General features: G+C 37.3%; 2 long non-coding RNA genes across 6 annotated transcripts in view; one reads left to right on the top strand and one right to left on the bottom strand.

Annotated features, from left to right (window-relative positions):
* The window catches only part of LOC140168058 (uncharacterized), a 17,389-nt gene extending 5,750 nt beyond the window's left edge, over positions 1-11,639 (top strand). Inside the window, exons 2-3 of the long non-coding RNA XR_011861139.1 lie at positions 4,773-4,978; positions 11,546-11,639. This is a non-coding gene — a long non-coding RNA (uncharacterized lncRNA). The remainder of the gene's footprint in view (positions 1-4,772; positions 4,979-11,545) is intronic.
* On the bottom strand, positions 11,044-22,790 carry LOC140168057 (uncharacterized). 5 transcript variants are annotated; one of them, XR_011861135.1, is made up of 5 exons: positions 22,721-22,790; positions 17,017-17,105; positions 13,318-13,396; positions 12,115-12,217; positions 11,044-11,698 (listed from the first exon to the last, which is right to left on the bottom strand). It is a non-coding gene; the product is annotated as an uncharacterized lncRNA (long non-coding RNA). The 5 variants fall into 5 exon arrangements; XR_011861134.1 differs by lacking the exon at positions 22,721-22,790 and adding an exon at positions 19,041-19,124; XR_011861138.1 differs by lacking the exon at positions 22,721-22,790 and adding an exon at positions 18,480-18,533.

Genomic DNA, 22,790 nt, shown 5'->3' with positions numbered 1-22,790 from the left:
TGGCTTAGTGGTAAATACATGTATTTGGAAGTTCGATCTTGGCTCGAACCCCGCAAGCACCTCTCTTTGATTTTCGATTTGATTTTAACTCATATTTTTAAATCCTAGTTTTCATATTTTTATAAAGCCATAATATACGATTTCGGGCAAATTTGAAGTTTTGTTATTTTAAATTATAACAATATTTATAATATTAGTAAATTACTGTCAGGAAGGTTTTCACGTTACATTTGAAGCAGAAGTAGCGAGATAAAAATGAAAAGAAAACACTTAATATCTTGACCGCTTAACTGTGGTGTTCTATGGGGGACTAGTCTTAATAAGTTAGTTGCTCTATCTGGACAACGAACTTGGCTGATTCCAATTAGGTGTAATCCGAGGTGTAAGTTGGACATTGTGTAAAAATTACAAATATGCCAAAATATTAGGTTTGATATGTACGCATAAAAGCTCATAAAATATGTTGCCGATAGGGGAGGGGTCTAGTCCAATTAAAAAATCGTGAACATCTGTGTTGACGTTCCTTTATTTGATAGGCCTATATATATATTCTTGAACTTTTAAAAATTACTTAAGTTTGACATGCTTTATTTGATTATTTCATATTGAAAGCTACTGAACTTAAGGGATCCAAAATGAGCGTTTATTGCGTTTCGAGAGTATGTTTTGTGGGACATGAGAGCACCTCAGACCTATCGAATTGCATTCTGAATACGAAGCATGTCTTTCTGATATCAAATAATTTTCATTTTTTTAAATCACAATATAATACAAATTTTATGACAAATTATAAAATTTGATATTTTTCAAATTTTTGATATATAACAGTCCTCGAAGTAAATTATATAAATCTAATGCTATATTCTTAAAGTGTATGTAGCAGGGAGGAAAAGCCGACGGTCAATTGAAAATTTTGACCATTCATATTGAAGATATGGATTTTTTTCCCAAAAAGACCTATTTTTTTTTGGTGTTTTGGAAAAAAAATCCATATCTTCAATACGAAAAGTCTAAATTTTCAATTGATCGTCGGCTTTTCATCCCACCTACATACACTTTAAGTATAAATCATCAGATTTATAAAGTTTACTTCAAGTACTGTTAAATATCAAAAATATCAATTTTAATGATTTGCCATAAAATGTGTATTGAATTGCGAATTTCAAAAATCAAAATTATTTGATATCAGAATGACATTCTTCGTATTCAGAATGCAATTCGATATGTCTGATGTGCTCTAATGTCCCAAAATAAATACTGTCCAAACGTTCATACCCCAGCCCTTAAATGCATTTTTTGTAAAAAAGATATGAACTCGAATGTAGGATTAGGCTTAAACATGCGTTTCTGTGGCATCCACATCTCTCATACCACATTATTAAAATATTATTTTGGCTTTGCATTGTTACTAATTTATTACAAAATGTTTTTTTCTATATCATGTTATTTATATGTATGTGTGTTGAGATGAAAATAAAACTGAACTGAACTGAACTGAAATAAATCATGAAAAAAGTGGGCCTTCAAGCTGACATTCATTAGGCCTATATTATTAAAGACAAAAGGGAAGGAAAAAAGAAAAGAAAAACGCACTGAAAAATTCCACATTATCGATAAAATAAGACGGGAATCGAACTCACAAGCTTCCGCACTGCACACCTTCGCTCTGTCCACAAGCCTTCGCAACTTGTTCGTGCAAAGGGTATTCTTTTGCTATCTTATTTCTCGTTCAACATGTTCAAGGATCTCACTCAACAACAATCTTTTCAAAACTGCTTGTACTTCAGTGAAATGAGATGATACTACCTTCTTTGACGACTACAATATTTTGTTACACAATAGAGTATTTTGCATTTATAAAATATATAACAATAGACGTTTTTAATTGCTATATTAATCAATATAACATGTATAATAGACAGCGCCGGCTGGGATCCATTTCGTGAAGCATCGTGACACTTGCAACGTGCGCTTACGACACGAGGACTCAAAGAACGCAACTTTTCAACCTACGACTAGGTTATTCCACCGCTCATTTTCGCTGAAATTTTAATACAAGCTGTGGTTAATTAATGTTTATCATAACAGAAAAGCATTAGACCGGCGTTTCCTCAAAGCTGTAGATATAACCATTTTTGTTATCGTGACATGCATTTTCTCTCATTTTTTAGGCTACTTCGCGCACCAAAAGCATTCATTTTTTCCAAAATAATTCAACTTTTACACGTTATTCTTTGCCTTATACTCATGTTTCATATCTTATCTATGGGCTCAATATGGAAATGAAGGGAGAAACGACTCGTGTATTCCATTTTTTTTTTTTTTCTGAAAAACCGTATTTGCCACCTGATTTTCAACATTGCGTTACGTAACAGCAGAGGTCACGCCTGTAAAAATTACCGGAAGTGAGCTAAGTTGCTGTCGTACTGAATAGGGTGCTTGCACTGCACGGAAGATCATAAGTTCAAATCATCCTCCAGATACGCTCCAGAAGACATATGCAAATGCATGGAGTACAATACCAATCACCTGTAAACTGGTATAGATCAAAGTAAATCTTTGTACTCCATGCATTAGCATATCTTATGGAGCTTGTCTGGAGGATGATTTGAACTAATGACCATTCGTGCAAGCACTCTATTTGACATAACTTTAGAAATATTTGAATATTTATTTATTTATTTATTTATTTCATTCTTATTTATCCTGGGTTAACCTTTCAATGCACTGGCATTGTTCTCCCAAGGTGCCCAGGTGAATAGGGCAACATGAGTAAATAATAAGAAAACAAACATCACGCCCTCGATGCAACTCGCATGTAATCGAAGGCCATAAAAGATAACCTGATAACAATAGCTTGACAATAGCTATCTATAATCCGTTTCGAGTCCCTTCATACACAGTCCCTGGTCCAATGCATATACTGTGTGTATTGTTCCCGGGTATAGGCCTATAGTCAATGCAGTCAAGCAAACATGTATTACATTTTGAAAAGGCTATAGACGAATCCAACGAGCCAAGTCATGGTCAGGATTTGGTCGGCCATCTTTGGTTTCCCGCTAGCACCAACCTGGGGTATTGAGCTCCCGATTGTGCAAATAAAAGCCGCCTAACACCTGGAGAAGATGCAAAGACGAGGAGGGTTAATATAATAATATATACAATAGAGGTAATCCTGTCGCATCTATTCATACATATAGTCATTTTGTTCATCCATTTGTACATCTATGAATACATGCGACGGGATTACCTGCGGAATATCTCTATAGTATTATTCTATTAACCCTCCTCGACCTTATCTAGGTGTAAGGCGGCTTTTATTTGCACAACTGTTGGAACTGTATTGTGTTGTAAACTTAAATCAATCTTTTGTCTACCTGTGTTTTCGCGGAAGGTGTAAAACGGGTGATGGAATGCAGTTTAAAATTTCCACCAAGGCCGAATCATTTCACATTTTGGATGCATTGTAGCCGGCGGGGACCCAACTAAAGGCTGCTAGTCAGGTGTAGGGATGCGTATATTTGGATTCCTCTATAGTGTATCACAGGCATGTATTGAATGGCCAGTCATACAGGAATTAATCAACTTGCAGTGACTGGTTCCTTTGTTACCACATGTCAGTCATCTATTGGTTTTTTGACCATCGTATCACAGTGATGGCCAATTACAGGCGAAGTAATCAAATAGCAGTGACTGTTGCCTTTGTTACCACATGTCAGTCATCTTGTGATTATTGGACCATGTAAACCTGCAAAAAACGAGCCAAAGTGCAGGCCCTATGACATAACGTGACGATTTTTTACGTACAATGTGCGATGTATGCCAGCGTGTGTGCGTTATGCGGAAGTGAATCCTACCATGCCAGCGCACTCGTGATTGGTTAGTACCGTATTGTATCCAAGGTCGTGCGCTTGCATTGTTGTTTGAAATATGCGATATACAATTGCGGTTGGGTCACATACAGCTGTTGAAAGCTGTGTTTTCTTTCAATTGAAATCCCATTATACATGTAGTACCCTACATGGACGCAACACGCATGTTCCAGCTTGGCCAAGAATTACTTATTTAGTAGTACGGTACTATGTCTTGTCTAAGTAATACCATTTTTCACCTTGCATGTGTGATGCGGCAGTGACGTCAGTGTGCATTTAATTGGCCGCATCCTCAAATTGCTAGCGTTCACTCACAACGCTGGCGTACTATGTACACAGACGCTAATTACCTTAAAGACGCTAACCCAGAATGCATATGCGCGAGCAAATTTCAGCGAAACAGCTGCCTCAACGTGTTGACGTCAGTGCCACACCAGAGGGAAAGTTTGGCCTATAATTGCATCTCTCATAATTACGATCAACAAGTACGCAAGCTTACTCGTGGTGATTACGCGTGTTTGTTTGCGCGTTAAGAAACAACACGCAAACGCCGGTCAATTGTGTGCAACATTAGAACAATACACATTTTGCGGTCAATTGTGTGAGATATTAATGACCTCGATTTGCGTTCGCGTTTTTACAAATAACTAAATGTGATTGGATAGCACGCATCGCGTTTATTAATGAGGTTATGAATGTTTACTTTTGAACAACTACGCATTTTGTGGTCAATTGTGAGATATTAATTACCTCGATTTGCATTCCCGTTTTCACAATTAACAAAATATAATTGGATGGCACGCATCGCATTTAGGACATTCATAACCTCATGAATACATGTGATCCAATTATTTGTATTTATTTACCAAAACACGAAATGTGGTTACTAATATTCAACAGTTTCAGACGCTGGCCCTTCCAGTGCTGAGGGAGATGCAACCCACCTCCACCCACCAGAAGCTGTAGGCAGCCAAGGTTTTTTTACTTGCACCAATGTAATTTTTGAGCACCTGAGGCACTTCTGCACAGCACATTCTCCAAGGACAAGCGTCAGCTTACTTATGGAGTATTCATCTCAAGACTCAAGTTGACCGTTGCGCCGTCAGGTAAATGTTAGTGCGCCGAACAAACTGCGAGTGGAGGCCGCTATTTGGATTGCACTCTACCATATTTGCAGATTGTGATTTGCACCTCGAATGTTATTGGTTGTACTGTTTTAGCCTTTTTGATTTTTAGAAAGGAAATTGTTTATTTTTGCGAATTTTGAGTAAAATTTTATTATTTTGTAAAGTGATGTGATGGTTATGAATGAAAGTGATGGTTATGAATGAAAGTGATGGTTATGAATGAAGTTAATAAGTTAACCGTACGTAGTACATTTTGTAATGTGTTGGGCATTGTGAAAAATCTAACATTTTGATTTGGACTTAGAATATCCTTGGGTTTCAAAGGCAAAATGTAGATTTTTCGTTTTCCACCAAATTTCATCCGGATCATGGTCCAAAATACTTTCAGATTATTTTGAAAAAATATTTGTCACAACTCACAACCTCAACTACTCATATCAAATGGTCCGTCCCTAATTCTAGAAGTTCCTGTTGGAATTTTTTTTCGATGTGTATTAATAACCAGACTTAGGATTTGTATATACATTCTATGGTGTTTCTGCGAGTCTGGTCTTTATCACAAAATAGCGTGATTAACGTGTTTCCTTGGCTATTTCTCCACAAAAAGCATTTTATTCTTGCTAGTCACTAAATATGACATCACAATTATATAGATCCGACCTTTGAGTGCTGGATGATCCCGGGTAGAGATGATTAGCATGGTCGAGGTCCATTTCAGCATTTATATTACATAAGGGACTGTGCAATAATTATGAGCACTGTGGGATGGTAAAAACTTAGAAGCATCTTTTAGCCAGCCAAATCGGGGGGTGGTAAGCAATTTTGGCAAGCCAAGGGGCAAGCGATTTTTGGCACACATTCATTGCAGGCTTTGACATTCATCGGGTGCCTTTTAATAAAATGAAAACAGTGAAACAAGTAGCAAATGGGAAATTTTCCTGCTCGCTGCTATCACTAGTCGCCAATCTCGCTATTCGCCGATCATCTCAAAACGAGGTTCTACCCGGGAGGCACTTTCGAATATGAAAGTGCCCACAAGCGTACTATTGGTGTAGAAATTTTCTGAAAAAATGGGGTCATTCGGATGTCGACAATCTCAAAATGGGGTGATTTTGTATGGGGCGCCAAAATTTCAAATCATCGACAATCAAAATAGCTTTTACCCAGTTTTACAGTACAAAATAAACAAAACTCATTTATTTTGCTCAAAATGTGTGTCAGCGTTTTGAAATTTAAATTTTGAGGACTACTTGTTAAAGAAAGGGGTCATTCAGTGTAGGCTACTGAAAAAAAAGGGGTCATTGGGTATAGGATTTGTCGGGTCTTTTTGTGGGCGCATGACGTATGTCAATATATGGTAGTGCCCCCGGGGGTTCTACGCGCCGCAAAAAAATGCCGCATACTCTTTGCAAAAGCCTTCTTTTTTTTACAGGGCCGCTCCTTGCAAAGAGCGAATATATATTTACACAATGCTATGGTATTGAGATCCCAAAAATTTGACATGTGCGTGGGGAGGAGGACAATATTTTTGGCAGGCCGAGCGGAAGCAAATTTTCCCCAGACTTAAATTTCCCCCACTCCTGTAAACTGCACGCTTTATCTACAGATAAATAAGTGTTTTCATTTCTTTTCCTTTTTTTAATATCATTATTTAAAATTCTTATTCAAGTGGCACAGCTTCATCAGAAGTGTTTTTGTGTGTTAGGCAGTATAAAATTAATGTTTTGGTTCTCGTGCAGAGGTTTTTTTTGATTTGATGAGGGAGGGATGTGTGTTTTTTTTGTTTTTTTTTTTCCATGTAAAATTAGCATTGTCAGTAGTTTTCGGTCTTCTCCAACAGTGCTCGAGAAACGATGAGGCCCTTTTTTTTTTTTTTTTCAAATGTGAGATTCTGAGGATAAACCCCTAGAGTACCACAAAAAGACTTGGAAGTGATGCTTGTTCTCTAATAAACTTATTTATATAAGATTTCATAAATCATTCCAAAGTCTAAAAAATTGAAAAATCTAAAAAAAAAAAAATCTGACAAATCCCAGAAATTGAGGAGGGAGGGGCGAGAACCAAAATATTAATTTTACACGGCCTTATTTAAGAAACATTTTTTTACGTATATATATATTCTATGGTGTTGATTTGTCAACCATGACATGATTTTTTTTCCCTGCACGTTCCAGTGTTATTGTTTCACTTTTTATTATTTTTACTGCATTTTCATATCATATTATTTTCATTTTCTCGAGAATGGTGTTTGAGGGCCGTACAACCAACATGTTGCATTATTAGTAAGTTATTTCAATACACCACTAGCGAAAGCACCCTAAACAAGGATTTAATCCTTGTCTAAAATGATACCCTAAACAGGTAACACGAGCCTGTTTTCACACCCTAAACAGGGATTTTATTCCCTGCATCAACTTTCATAACCTAAATATCATTTCCGCGTATGAGCAATTGCAATTTTGCTACCGTTTTTACCAATTTTTCTATAATATTTTGTAGTAAACCTTTGACAAGCATCTACTATAATTTATGTGCAGTAAACCTTTGACAAAAGTGTATTTTAAGCGTACATTGCATATTTACTGTGTTGAAATGAGCTTGTCTGATTGGCTGCTTAGGCGTTCTGCTGTTGCCGAGTGGAAATTAATCATAGATTAATAAACACACAGATTAATAAACACACAGATTGGAATTTTCCATGCCTGTGCCCTCCAAGCGTACTTTCGAATTCAGCTGGCGCGGTCCATCGTTCAGACCTGGCAACATCGCTCATCTTACACACAGTTTCTTTTGTGTGCGCTTGCACTATTTGTGCTATTTGTGTGTTTGCTGGCGCAGATAGGCAATATGCCATGATTCCACGGTATGAATGAACTTTGCGCGTCAGACGTTGTGAGCTCTGACTTTGCAACATCACGGTAGTACACACTTGTCAAAGGTTTACTGCAAAATATTATACCGTGATGTTACTAGTACAAAGTCAGAGCTAACAACGTGTGGGTGCAAAGTTCATTCATAAATTTCCATATGGCAACAGTAGATCACCTCAGCAGCCAATCAGAGACTAGTGTGTTTCAACACAGTAAATATGTGATGTATGCTTAAAATACGCTCTCATCAAAGGTTTACTGCAAAATATTATAATTTCATAATATTATAATTTTAAACTTCCCACCTGACATGTTTCAAGAACTTAGATACCGGTATGTTTAAAACCAAAATGTTTTACTTTAAAATGAAATTTCCAACATGACAAAAAAATCACAAACAAGAAATACCTTCACTGGATCAAACTCTTTTTATTACAGACCATTTGCTACATTTTGTATTGGATAACTGAGCCTAGGAAATAAAAACTGATTAGTAATGCACATTTTATGTATCTCGACTCTTAATCATGTTACGCATAACTGGGAAACATAAAAATCGTATTGTCCTAGTTCCTAGTTCTAGGATCTTTTCTTGTTTAAAGCAATTACTGATCAGTTGTAAGTGAATAATACCTAAATTGCTTTAATATTACACTTTCAGATTTAAAATTTAACAATTTTATGATTTAAATGCATACTGTTTTGATAGATCTTATTTTTGCATTATTGTACATTTGTACAACTTCACCAAGAATTTGTATTTTCTAATATGAATGTTTTGTTAACTCTTTGTTTAATATCAGCCGCCCTCGAAATAAGCCGTAACGTAATTTGCACCTCAAAAATTGCATATCATGATATAACTTGCAAAACAGATTACATAAGTAAGTAATAAACTATGGTGGTTTAATACTTAAATATTGGATGAATGGCACTCCAACTTGAAAGTTGAGGTACAAAATGAGAAATCCTTATTTCGAGCACTGGTTATTGATATATTCACTTCTAATATTATTAACAAGATTTGAAACTTCCTTTGTGTTCAATTCATATTGTTTAATTCATATAGTTGGCGAAGGGTCTTGTGCGACCACCTGATGAGCTATATAGTAGTTTTGACTTTCATCATGATGTCAAAGGACCACACATAGACTTGCCCCTAACCCACTAACAATAGGTCCGAAACTGCTCGAGCATTGAAGCAAGTATTATGAAATTACTAAAATGAACACGAGCTTTACAAACTTAAGCTACAAAACATATCTACAATTTTGGAAGGTTCTATCTTATTTAGTCTAAGATACTAACTTGAGTTTTGGTTACATAAACCAAAGCATGCCACTATATTTGCCTGGAGCTAAATAATAGTTGTTTAATACTTGACAATGCTTGAGTAGTCGTGGTCACTAATAATACCAAATTGGAAATGAAGGAGATGGGAGAATGTCCACAAGCAATAAACGATATGGCAGAATAAAAAAGCACATTATGATATATTAGACCTGCACAATATGCCTGACAATTTCCCAGTCTGTTTCACTTTCAAGCTGGTGACCTTTCAACTTCCATGACATCTAGGGGTAGAATTTTGGCAGTCACTACATGAACCCTATTGAGTTTTTGGAACAGATCTCTCAGAAGAATCTCTCTGGGTTCTCGGAGTAATCAACAAAATTCTGACCCTTGATTTTGTTTCAAAACATTTGAATCCCTATAGGAAGAGGCCATGGCATTTTTAATTGGTCTTTACAATCAGCGTTTTTCTATTGAACTTACGGTATAATAAAGAATCATTCTGGTTAGAGATTAAACCGGAATATTCCTGTTCACCGTGATTTTCTACTGCGCTAAACACCGCATGCCGCTGATGTCATTTGCATATTTGCCGGTTCTCCAGTACTCCACTGCACTGTAGCAAACCGAATACGGAAGCTGTGCATGGTTTTCTATTGACGAAAGCCGGCTTTCATCTCCGGAAAAATCCTAGTTTATTAGCATAAATGCGGCGAAAGAGCAGAGAAAATTTGCCAAATACGGAGGACACCATTTTCTACTGGTAATCTTTAATCCCCAAACCGGATAAAAGCCGACATTCCAATAGAAAAATGCTGAATGAGTCATAAAGTTATTAATCATTACATGGACATGCCCTTAAAATCTTTTACCCCAAATAGCCAGTATCGGGGAAATAAATTTTCTTTCCGATCGACCTGATCTTATTTTCAAATACCACTGTCAGCAGGGTAGACAAGGGCAAGGGTTATTATACACATGTCTTGGTTGGAGCTCTGGTTGGAGCCCTGTCCTGTTATGTGAAAATAAGATCAGGAAAAGAAAATTTATTATCCCGATACTGGCTCTTCGGGGTATAAATTTTAAGAACATGTCCTCGTAATATGATGTTTTTTTTTTCATCCACCTTCATACCGTAAAAACTTAGAGCGCTTATAAAACATGCTAACATGAAGAGCCTCATCCACAAAAGTGTAAAGGGTTTTGAGCAATTCATCGATTCACATAGTTTGATACGAACAAGTATTAAAACCTGCAAATGTGTGTCTCAACCCCATTAGCTCAGTTGGTAAAATGCAGGACTGACTTTCGTACAATTTCATGTTTTCAAAAGTGCTCGATATAGTAAGCACATCTGCTAATTATTGAGTTTTTACGGTACTGGTTTCTGCAAAGTGAATTAGTTAAAAATATATCATTGAAACAGCATACTACTCCTCATTCAAGAAAAGTACAGAACAATTTTTTTAATTAAAAAATATTATCCTGAAAATTATCCATGAAACATAGCTAAATCCTAATCCTTTAGTTAGTCCTAACCGGCAATGAAAGTAAAATTTTAATATTTGGTCAATATTGGGAAACAAGGACCAAAAACATGCATTTTTGGGGGCGTTTTTCAAACATTTTCTTATTCTGTGTCGACAATCAAGCCCAAAGACTTGGCTAAAGGCTAATTTCAAGTTATGTATTGATTCTAATTTTTGGAAAACACATTTTTCAATCTTTTTAGTAACCAATTAGCAAAAATAACATATAAGGCAAAAAAAAAATTTCCGGAAAAATTCAGCGAAAATCAGATTTTTTTCCTTCAAAATACCATAAAAATACGAAGTCAGGAATAAAAACATTTCGCATTTGTTTTCAAACCACTCGTGAGCAGACAAACCTTTATTTTTTTTTGCCTAATATTAAAATTAAGAGCTAACTCTTACCCTACACTCAAGATTTTGTATGCTTAGACTTGTGCCAAGACTTACAATTTTGTGACTACAATAATTGTAAGAAAGCATGCAAAATTGCATGTTTTGGGACAAATTGCAAAAATATTAAACTTTGACTTATATTGCCAGTTAGGACTAACTAAAGGATTAGGATTTAGCTATGTTACATTTGGCAAAACTGGATAATATTTTTTTTAATCCGAAAAAATTAGTTCTGTATTTTTCTGGAATGGGGAATAGAGAGTAATCGCACAGCAACATATATGAGGTTCTGCATTATATAAATTTACTGTTTACATAATTTGTGACCAGTACATGTAATTCTTTTCAAATAAAATTTGTGTGCAGTGTACAAATTATTTTGATTTATATAATCATATAATTATCCATTACTATGTTCATTGTCTGATTAATATGATTCTTTTGTTTTGCTTTATCAGGGAGAAGTTACCAGCAACATATTTTCTACAACCCTGCCTTTCATTGCAATAGCTGGAGGTTGCAAAAGATAAACAACATCTTCCACTTGATGGCTTTAGAGATACTTTCTCCATAAATCTGACCTGGACTGTGTCATCTGTCCTTTTCACAACCTGTATAAAGATACAGAAAAATGAGAATATCGCCACTTTAGAAACTTACAAATGTGACAATAAGCCATTACTATTACATTTACATTAATACATTCAGCAATTATTTAGTGCTCATCTTGATATATGGTGAAATAAGGCTCTGAAGGTCACTGCCCTGATGATCAACCAATGAAGAACTTCTCTTGTGTACATGCCAGGTGTACGTACATGACATGATACTGTGGTATTTGGGTTTTTGTCAAAATATAATTGCAGTCAAAGCATGATGTTATTTCTTTTTAATTACAATATAGATACATATCATTTAATACATCAATTTCTTGGTGGCATCAAACATATCACAGTTTAACATTATAGTGATATTTTGTTAAAATTTACTAAGATCATTTAAGAATCATGATAGTCATTATACTCACACAAGCTATGTATTAGATAATTGTTGTTGTGACATTGCCTCTCTGACCCAGCTGGGCACCTTCACAGTAACAAAATCACCAGTAGAACAAAGTGCAGCATTACCTATGAAAAAAAAGTGGACTATTTTGATGAAAGGAATTTCTTCTTGAGATATGTTCAATAAAGAGTACATGTACATTGCATTGCAGTCAGTTAATTTGAGATTAAAGAGATTTTTAAGTCAGTACACATAGTTGGCAGTGGTGATACAACCCACCCTTTTTTTTTTTAAACTCACCCTTTTTATTTTATACCCTTTTTACCAAAACTCCGAAACCCACCCTTTCTATGCGTGGTTACTTAACTGGTTATGGTGGTCCAGGAGGTGCAGATTGCATCAAAGAGAACAGAATGGGATTTCAATGTGTTTTTTGTTTCATTTAAGTGTCATTCAATTGGAAATTGCAGTAAGCTTTGAGATTGCAATTGTTGATTTCTAAACCCACCCTTTTTATCAGTGACCACGCTTTATATTTGGACACTGTTTGTGATATCCATATTATAGCTTGTTTTCAATGCTAAGGCCAAAAAAGAAATGCGGAAATTCAGATTGTTTTTCTCAAAATACGTACCATAAAAATACCTTTTTTTTTTTTTTTTTTTCCTAAGTGTATTATAATTTTGCAAATATTGTACATGAGCAGGGTATTAAAAATTGGGACAGCGGTCCGAGATAGGTCATCCGAAGATATCAGTAGTGAGCACTACACATAGTAATATTCATGTGAAACATTTTTTTTGCAATTTTGTGAAACACTTTTGTTCATTTCCAAGCCAATTTTATAAGTTGACCTCAAATAACCTTTTTGACCCCAATATGTGACCTTGAATGCCCCATTACATGAAAGCTCCCATAATACAGCTTTGGTTCAAGCTTGATTGCAATTGGATGTGAACTGTTCCTGTGATACCAGATTTTCAGCATATTTAAAAGTTGATGTCAAATGACCTTTGACCTCAGTGTATCAGTAAGCTGCTACTCAAGATTCTCCCCTTCAGGTCTGCCTTTGTTTTCAAGCCAACCTTACGTAAAAGGCTGCCATTTTTGATGGTGACTGTGTGTTGGCTAGATCTAGTACCATTTCAGCATACTGTTCGGACTACATTTTGAGGAAAAAGTCACCAGACTTTTGTGATAAATTTGAATATTATAATTTACCTACCTTCTTTGGCATAAAAGAATACATTTGCATTCGCTGCCAGCTGTCTAGCCTGAAGTAGTATTCACATTCAATGTAATTTCTGTAGACAGAAAAAGTAAAAACACATTAATATATATGTTATTATGTATTGACCACAATTACCAATCCACCCAATCTTGTGTGATTTAATGGTGCTTGTCAGCATGCTTACTACATCAGCCTTTTTACACATAAACAGTACTTGAATCACTAGTCTTGCCTGCGCTTTACGCCACCATTGGCTTCACAGATATTTGGAAATCTTTCATAAAGTCTCTATCAGTGCATTATTTCAGCTTTGGAGCACAATATCATAAAAAATAAGATAAAAAAATTGGATCTATTACCCCACTAACCTTACACCACAACCCACTATTACCACCCTGACAACCCTACCCCACTATACCTATACCTGCCACCCACTATTACCCCACTAACCTTACACCACCACCCACTATTACCACCCAGACAATCCTACCCCACCACCACCACCCAGACAACCCTACCCACCACCCTAACCTGCAACCCACTATTACCCCACTAACCTTGCATCACCACCCACCATTACCATGCGCGTATTTTGGGGGGCTTTGGGGCGCCAGCCCCCGGTCAAAGAAGGGCGGCAAAAAGCGAAGAAAGAGGCGGCGGAAGAATGGGCGGCAAAAACAGGGCGGCAAAAACGAAGGGGCGACAAAACGAATTAGCAAAGATAAATGGGCGTACAAAATTGAAAAAGCATAAAAATTTTTGAAAAAATGTTGCTTTCAGGGCGCTAGCGCCTGAAATCCTTTTTTTTTTCTTTCTCTTCACTTTTTCAAACGACCGTGAAAAAATTTGGGTTAACCTTTTCGGGCTGTTAAGGAAGGGGCGGCAAAATTGTTTCTTCTTCAGCCCCCCGGGGTTGGGGAGGCCACGGCACGCCACTGATTACCACCCAGACAACCCTACCCCAGTAACCCCACCACCCTAACCTGCCACCCATGATTACCCCAAGTAACCTTGCACTATACCACCCACTATTACCACCCAAATAACCCTACCCCACCACCCTAACCTGCCACCCACTATTACCCCACTAACCTTGCACCACCACTCACTATTACCACCCAGACAACCCAACCCACCCCTAACCTGCCACCCACTATTACCCCCAAGTAACCTTGCACTATACCACCCACTATTACCACCCAAATAACCCTACCCCACCACCCTAACCTGCCACCCACTATTACCCCACTTAACCTTGCACCACCACTCACTATTACCACCCAGACAACCCAACCCACCCCCTAACCTGCCACCCACTATTACCCCCAAGTAACCTTGCACTACCACCCACTATTACCACCCAAACAACCCTACCCACCACCCTAACCTGCCACCCACTATTACCCCATTAACCTTGCACCACCACTCACTATTACCACCCAGACAACCCAACCCACCCCTAACCTGCCACCCACTATTACCCCCAAGTAACCTTGCACTACCACCCACTATTACCACCCAAACAACCCTACCCACCACCCTAACCTGCCACCCACTATTACCCCCATTAACCTTGCACCACCACTCACTATTATCACCAGACAACCCACCACACCACCCTAACCTGCCACCCACTATTACCTCACTAACCTTACACCACCACCACCCACTATTACCACCTAGACAACCCTACCCCACCACCTAACCTGCCACCCACTATTACCCCACTAACCTTACACCACCACCCAGACAACCCGCCACCAACTTACCAACTTAAGTTGATAGGTGTCACAAATTGTTTGGTTGAGTCATGTGTTGGCTTTGACTTTGTTTCTCGATCTGTTCTGACTAGAATGTCAAGTATGGACTACATGTAGGGGGAAATATAACCACCATCCACTATGACCCCACCAACTATAATTACAATACCACCCACTATGACTCCACCACCCACTATTACCCCACTAACCTTACATCACCACCCACTATTACCACCCAGACAACCCTACCCCACCACCCTAACATGCCACCAACTTACCCTGACAAGGCAACAACCCTACTCCATCACCACCCTTACCCCCGCCACCCACTATTATATAACCACATTACCATCTACTATTACCTCAGCACCTGAGACAAAAAAAACCCAACAGGGATCGGAATTCACCATGTGCAATGAGCCAGGTCTGTTACGGATTTATGTGCATGCATGCTCAGATCAAGCAACCCAATTGTCTGCTTCAATAACTAATTGTACCTAATGTGCATGAGCAGTCCAATTAGACTGGCGCGACATTTAAAATGACCTCGCTTGGATCAAAACAAACTTGACAGGATGAACGATGTGTATGTGAATTGGGAACAAACTTGTGCTTCAAACTACATATTATTGAGACTTACATCATGATTTGTAACCATTGCAATGCATAAAGGGGGTACTACAGGTAAGAAGATATGTATATTAAAGGGGCAAGGACTACAACTACTACATTAAAAATTCAGGAACTCAGGGCAAGTAGTTATTGATTTATTGATCAAATATTGGTTTTCCCTCATTTTTGACTGTAACTCCACAACTGTTGTCTGTGTTGGAATAAAATTTCGTGCAGTAGTTGTAGTCCTTGCCCTATAATATACATATCTTACTTGTCACCAATGCGCTATAATTTTTGAGAAAAATGCAATAATAGGCACAAAATTTGGCAGGTGTAGTACCCCTTAAAAAATAATACACCATGTCATGGGCAACTTAAAAATATTAATATGTAGTTTGAAGCACAAGTTTGTTTTAGACGCATCGTTGTTAATCTGTAACGAACAACGGTGAAACATGATTGAATCCCTAAATCACCACCTTATCCTACCCCATTACCCCACCACCCTCACTATTTCCCCACCATGTACCTTACCCCTCTTCACTTTACTCTGTACATTCTTTGGTCCTCTGTTATTTCGGAAAACCCAGTCACATCATCGCATGTGAATATTTCTCTCTTGACTCTTGGAATGAATTTGAGTAACTTGGCAAGCATAAATAAAATTTCCACAAAAATTCTTCTTCTCCATACCTACCAACCAAGCATTAAAGACATTGTTTAATACATAGTGGCAGCTCTCTGGGAGGGAAGTGGGGGCATTTTCTTTCCCCAGTTTTGAGGCAAAAACCCCAATTACATAAATTTCTGTCGATTCCCTCCCCCGAAATTCACTTTGCACCCCAATGCCCCCCTGAAAAAAATTCCTGGTGCCGCCACTGTTAATACTGTGTATTTCCTGACAAATACAGAGCAGAATATGTAGAGATTTTAACCGCATGTTAGCTAAGCTCAACTAATGGTTTGATTTAGTTTACACAATGCATTTCACATTAAGTTAATTTTTAATTGTAAATATATTGAACGGGTTTTGGAACCTAAAATTTGCTTACCGTTGACCCTTAATTTTGGATTTACTGTAAGGGTCCATTTGGATCCCTTAATCTTTGACATTAATGCTACCCCTGGCTGGCAATGGTTTGTCTAGATAGCATTTCCAAATACTTTAAATTCCCTAAAAACATGGAAAAAGTGAGTCCTGGTAAGCTCAGAGTAAATCCTGGTTCTAGCTAACATTTGGTGAACTAGGTCCATGACTCACTTTTTCTCCAAAACTGAGTTCTGGATGAAAAGCAGTTAATTTCACCCTTGACTTTACCTTTTGTTTTAGTTCCTCTGCACAATTTCTCTCTGTCTCTGTATAATGTTTGTCAACTTTCTTCAATTGACTGAGCAAGTCATGAAGATCTGAAATAATAAGAACATGGGCAATGTGATTATTAACTGCATAAAAGTTAACTTTTTACTTTGGGAGTATATGAGGTGAGGACCAGACATATCATTTTGTGGCATGATGTCCTACATATACGGTACCCAGGCCAGTGCAATGTAGGTGATGCGATCAAGCAAAATCAGTCGGAACATTTCCAAAGATATGAGCAATTAAGGAGTTTCCAAAACAAGAGGCAAAAAAGGAAATATTTTCTTTGTTTAGCTATATCTCAAAATCAATATTTCCGAGGTTCCGGCTGATTTTGCTTGATCACATCACATAATGTTGTTTAAAATTTGAAACACAAAATAGTAAATCAGTACAATAATGCACCATATTGCTCTCAAAGGTGCTAGATAGGATGTGTGATGATATGATGGTATCAGTGAGAGACAATAACTATAAATCTCTTGTTTTTGAGACAAAATGTTTCTTTTTGCTATGTGACCGTACACCGCAAATGGGCTGTTGGCGGCAATTTCACTTTGTGAGATAATGGATAAGCATTTTTTGCTCAAAATAAGCTTTACACTGATATATTAAGGGTGCACACAGCACACCAGTAAATAGCCTCCATTGACTTTCTGTACAAACATGGTCCCGGAAAACATCATTTTCTTGACTTCAGAGCGACTCAGCTCTTCAAAACTTACACTTTCTGCAAGTTGAAGGTCAGCTGAAGACATCTAGTCCAGAGAAATCATACAAAGTCCGTCGGGTTTTTTTCAGAAAATTGATGACTAGATCACACTATAGCTTATGGCGACTCACAAATAGCTTGCTGTCTCTGAAATGTACATTTTAGGAGATTCCTATTTACTGGTCACTGGCGTGCACTCTAAAGAATTTTTATGTTTACATGTTAATATAATATATCATAAATTTGGATACTGGTAAACATAAACATAATTAGACAGGTTTGATTCAATTTTGAGGGGTTTTACTATGCAAATTTATAAGCTAATTTACATGGTATCATATTTAGCCTTTTTGCTATCTACTACTGATAGCAATGACAAAATTACACACTTAAATAGCTTGATACAATGTAACATTTTTACATTTTATTGTTCATTTGCAAATGTTTTTATACACTGAATGATAGAAAAATTGTATTAAAATATTGCTTGAATTCAAAAACAAATGCCTGAATCTATTTTCTGTGTACTTTTTGTTTATTTGTATAGAGTGGAGGTCCAAGCCAATGAAGGGACTTGGGCATGTATTGCATACATACCGTATTTCGTCAAATAGTCGCCCCCCTCAAATAAACGCCCCACCACTTTTTTTTTCAACCAAGATGTTTCAAAATGCCGATATTTCCATGCTATCTTGTGTAGTAAGCTTACCAAGTTGCTCACATGGTCGATAATAGTGTCACTTTTTGGCGAAAATCTGGATTGAAACCCGAAGTGAACCAGAAGTCAGTGTTTCTAGTTCATAGTTCGTCATTTTAGCGAGAGTTTTAGTTTACCTAATGATTTTAACATGAATTATCGTTCTAAAATTGATCTTGAATAAACGCCCCCCTTTGGGAAAATGTAACGCCCCGGGGGCATTTATTTGACGAAATACGGTACTTTGAGTTCAAAACTTCAAAACAAGGTATATTGTACACCTACTATCTCCCCAATATACATTGCTTGTGAAATTAGGCCCCGACATTGAGAGGGGATTTTTAAATTGTGTTAGTGAAGCACTTGAAGCATAACTAAAGAGCATTTTATAGGCCTACATGCATGTATAATTATGAGAGTTGCAAACTATTACATCATCTCTCAAATTGTTACTGGATGCAGTGTAGTTGGCTGCAAGTGCTTCACATAGCCACTGGCACTGGCATATGGCAGTTCACACTCTCTCTTTCTTTTGAAAGCCATGTAAGAGGCTCTGTGACTGTGTGCACTCACCGAGACACTGTCCCCTCCAATTGTCAAATGGACTCTGCCATAACCACATACATTGGTGCACCCATTCCACTTCCAGCAACTTTTCTGAAGGCATTCTTGTTTCAATTTGCCGCTCAATTCTCTGTTGCAGATTCTCAAAGAAGAGTGCAGGGTTGATTTCCTTGGCCATGTCAATATCTCTATGTGCAAACAAACATTAAAACAAACAAATTGATAAAATAGAGGGAAAATTGGTGTTTGTGACCTATACCGTAACCACTCGGGTATAAGCCCACCCCCCCTAGATGGCAGATTTCACTTCAAAAATGGGGGTTGGCTTATAACCGGGGAAGGGCTAGTGCTGGAATTTTAAAATAAGAACAATTATCCATCATCTGTATATGCCCAATGTACCAGTAATTTCTATCTTTTATGTCAATTTCTTAAAATTGTAAGTGTGGAATGTTAATTTATCAACTGATATGTTTTTAATTTGTTCTTATTTATATGAGAGCAAAGCATTGACTTGGCCAAAATTTAGTACTGAGCTTATACCTGAGTGCACCCTTGTTCCCAGAATGTTTTGAAAAATAGGGGGTGGGCTTATAGCCGAAGGTGGGCTTATACCCGGGTGGTTACGGTATTTTGAAAAAAAATTCTGACTCCAAGGGGGAAACCCTTCTTGGGCACCCCTCATGGTGCCTCACCAAATATGTTTCAATTTTCACCCCACCCCCATTTTGACAATCATCCTAACGCGATCTTAATTAAATCCTGTGTCTTAAGCTGCCGCGCGCGTTAGTAAAATCATGCGCGTTGTCCTCTTTGAAAATCAAGAAATTCATTTTTTATCTCTTTTTATTTTATTTTTTTTTACAAAAAGGAGAAAATAAAACTCAAAATTTGTATTTGATTTCAAGTTTTTGATTTTTTCGCAAACTTTGGACGCAAATATAATAAAAGAGAAGAATAATATTTTGTAGCAGTGACTACTATCACTACAGTGACGTATAATTACCGAGGTAGAACCGATTTGCAATTGCCATTAGAACTTGACCTGTTAACTTTTTTTGCCACTTTAATATACATCATTATTTCCATAGTAGAGGCGCAATATTTATATTTTTGTGATCCTTACAATTGAATAGAATAGGTTCCCTGATTTGGCAATTCCAATATGCCTTATGAAAGCTAGATTTTTACACATCTTTAATTTTCAGGAATTCACAGCTAGCAGCTAGAAATGTAAACAAATAAGTTTCCTGCAGAGAGAATAATTGAGAGTAAATATATATTTTTTTTTTTCTTTATTTTTTTGGGACAAGTTTCAACTTCATATCAAAACATTTGTTTACCAAATTTTTATTTTAAACTTAAAATATAAATTCTATGGTGTTGCTATAGAATAATGAGTAGGGATTTCAATTTAGGCACATTTTCAATGAATCTACCAGCAATAAATATTAATCGGCGAGTGGTTAAAATAATTAACGTCAAAATAAAAAACAATACATCTGGCATAAATAATTTAAAAGCGTAAAGCAGGCTCTCGTTTGCACATGCATGTCAAGAAGCCAGTGTGGTCTTGTTAATCAAGCTATACTTTAAAGACACGCTAAATTGAAAATACATGGCCTAATGCAATATGTGGAAACAACAGCCAAGATTTTGTTTTTGTTAATGGATTTATATGAACAGTAATATTAATGTGGCGACTCAGTGAATATTAATATACATCCACGGCTTAATTACGTATAAGTGATAAGATTCCCCACCCCATATTAAAATGTGGGCATCCTTAACTAGCAAACCACAGCCATGTTCACATCCCATTTTACTGGTTGGAAAACCCCGGGTGAGTTACAACATAATCCCGGCCCTCGCCCCGGTAAAGTCCCAGCCCAATTTCTTGCCTGTGAATACGAGCTGATCATAGGACCAATATGAGGAAAATCATGATGGTGCACGTAACGTACCAAACTAAAAACTATCCATTTTGGCCCCAGTGGGGCACAGTGTCATTCGCACCCGCTACAAATAGTACATATGCCCCATTCCACCATCTTTGTCTGCGCCTGTACCACACACGCATGATACGGTCTTGGAATAATTTGCTAAGAACTGTTACCTTTTAACTTAAATCTTTTTGCATCTTCAGGCATGCGGCGTATTTTGGGGGTGCCAGCCCCCGGTCAAAGTAGGGGCGGCAAAAAAGCGAAGGGCGGCGGAAGAAGAAGGGCGGCAAAAACAAGGGTGGCAAAAACGAAAGGGGTGGCAAAACGAATTAGGAAAGAAAAAAAGGCGCCAAAAATTGAAAAAGCATAAAAATTGTGAACAAAGGTTGCTTTTGGGACGCTTAGCGCCTAAAATCCTTTTTTTTTTTTTTGCTCTTCACTTTTCAAACGACCGTGAAAAAAAAAAATTGGGTCAACCTTTTAGGCTGTTAAGGAAGGGACGACAAAATTTTTTCTTCTTCAGCCCCCGGGTTGGCGGCGTTACAGTGCACGCCACTGTCAGTGGCAGGCAATTGTATAATTGGTAACAAATGGGAAGGACATTTTCAAAATACTCTTAAATCTTTTGCACTGGCAGATTTGACTCTCTTCACAATGTAATTAGGAAGTCAGTTTCCCATGATTCATATATCATTTCATCATCACATGCACACCTCAATCGACCAAAAGAAGCTGTATGCCATAGCATCACATGGAACAGGCATGACCTACAAGTAAATAAAGTAATTCTTGGCCAAGCTCGAGCGTACATGTAATGCGTACCTGTTGCCATGATGTAGCGTATTAAGCGTGTACACAACAACTGAGGTAAAGCAAAGAAAATTGGAATTTACTACCAGCCCCGACGGCGATGTCGTCAATGCATGTCACTCCATAACATGATAAAAGAAAAGATTTTTCAAGGAAACCTACATTTATGTTGTCTATACCTACTTCACTTGACCCAAAATGATTTTTTTTTTATGAGACAATCGCACATGGAATTTTAGAGGATTGTGAATAATAGTTCCACAGAGAAAAGCTGCACTCTCGATCATGAGACTATGCCGTGTCGTTATTTAATTGATGCATTAAATGTTGGCTGAATTTTTTTGATGAAAGTCAATCTTTTGACAAGATGTAACTTTGCTATGGAAAGTGCTATGACAAAATGGTTTTCAGTTTTGGTTTTCTTTACTCAAGGCCCGAAGGGCTTTAATTTGATATATAAAATGATGCGGTTTTATGGCAAATTTGAATTCACCTTTCATATACATCATTACCATGATTACATGGGCACGGCCTGGTCATGTGGTGATGTCGTCACATTTGTTGACAAAATTAATATACCAGCATGCGCGCCAGGCCAGGGGAGTCCAAACCACAAATGTGCCAGTAAAATCCGCAAGCATTAACCTCAAAATTAATACAGCAGTTCTCAATGCACACCATGCATCATGCATGACACACGCACATTGAATCCATTGAACATGATGAACACTGAATGTGAAGTACTGTTATTCATGAAGTAACATGGATATGGCATGTATGGTAAGCTTACCATCCAATGCATTGATCATGACTTGTGCGCCGAAAAGCCCTCAAAATCAACTTTATCGATGCCCAAATTTCATGCAAATTACATCTGCACCCTCTTTAGATTTTACTAAAATAATAATAATATTGAATAAAACCGACAGTACTCACCAATTTTGTTTTCCCGGTGATTAGCACAGCGCTGACATATCACATGTGCCGTGTTTTCTGTTTACATCCC

The sequence above is a fragment of the Amphiura filiformis genome, chromosome 13, assembly GCF_039555335.1.
Source record: "Amphiura filiformis chromosome 13, Afil_fr2py, whole genome shotgun sequence".
Taxonomy (NCBI): domain Eukaryota; kingdom Metazoa; phylum Echinodermata; class Ophiuroidea; order Amphilepidida; family Amphiuridae; genus Amphiura; species Amphiura filiformis.
The sequence above is the reverse complement of the archived record's forward strand: the minus strand, read 5'-3'. Positions and strand labels throughout refer to the sequence as shown.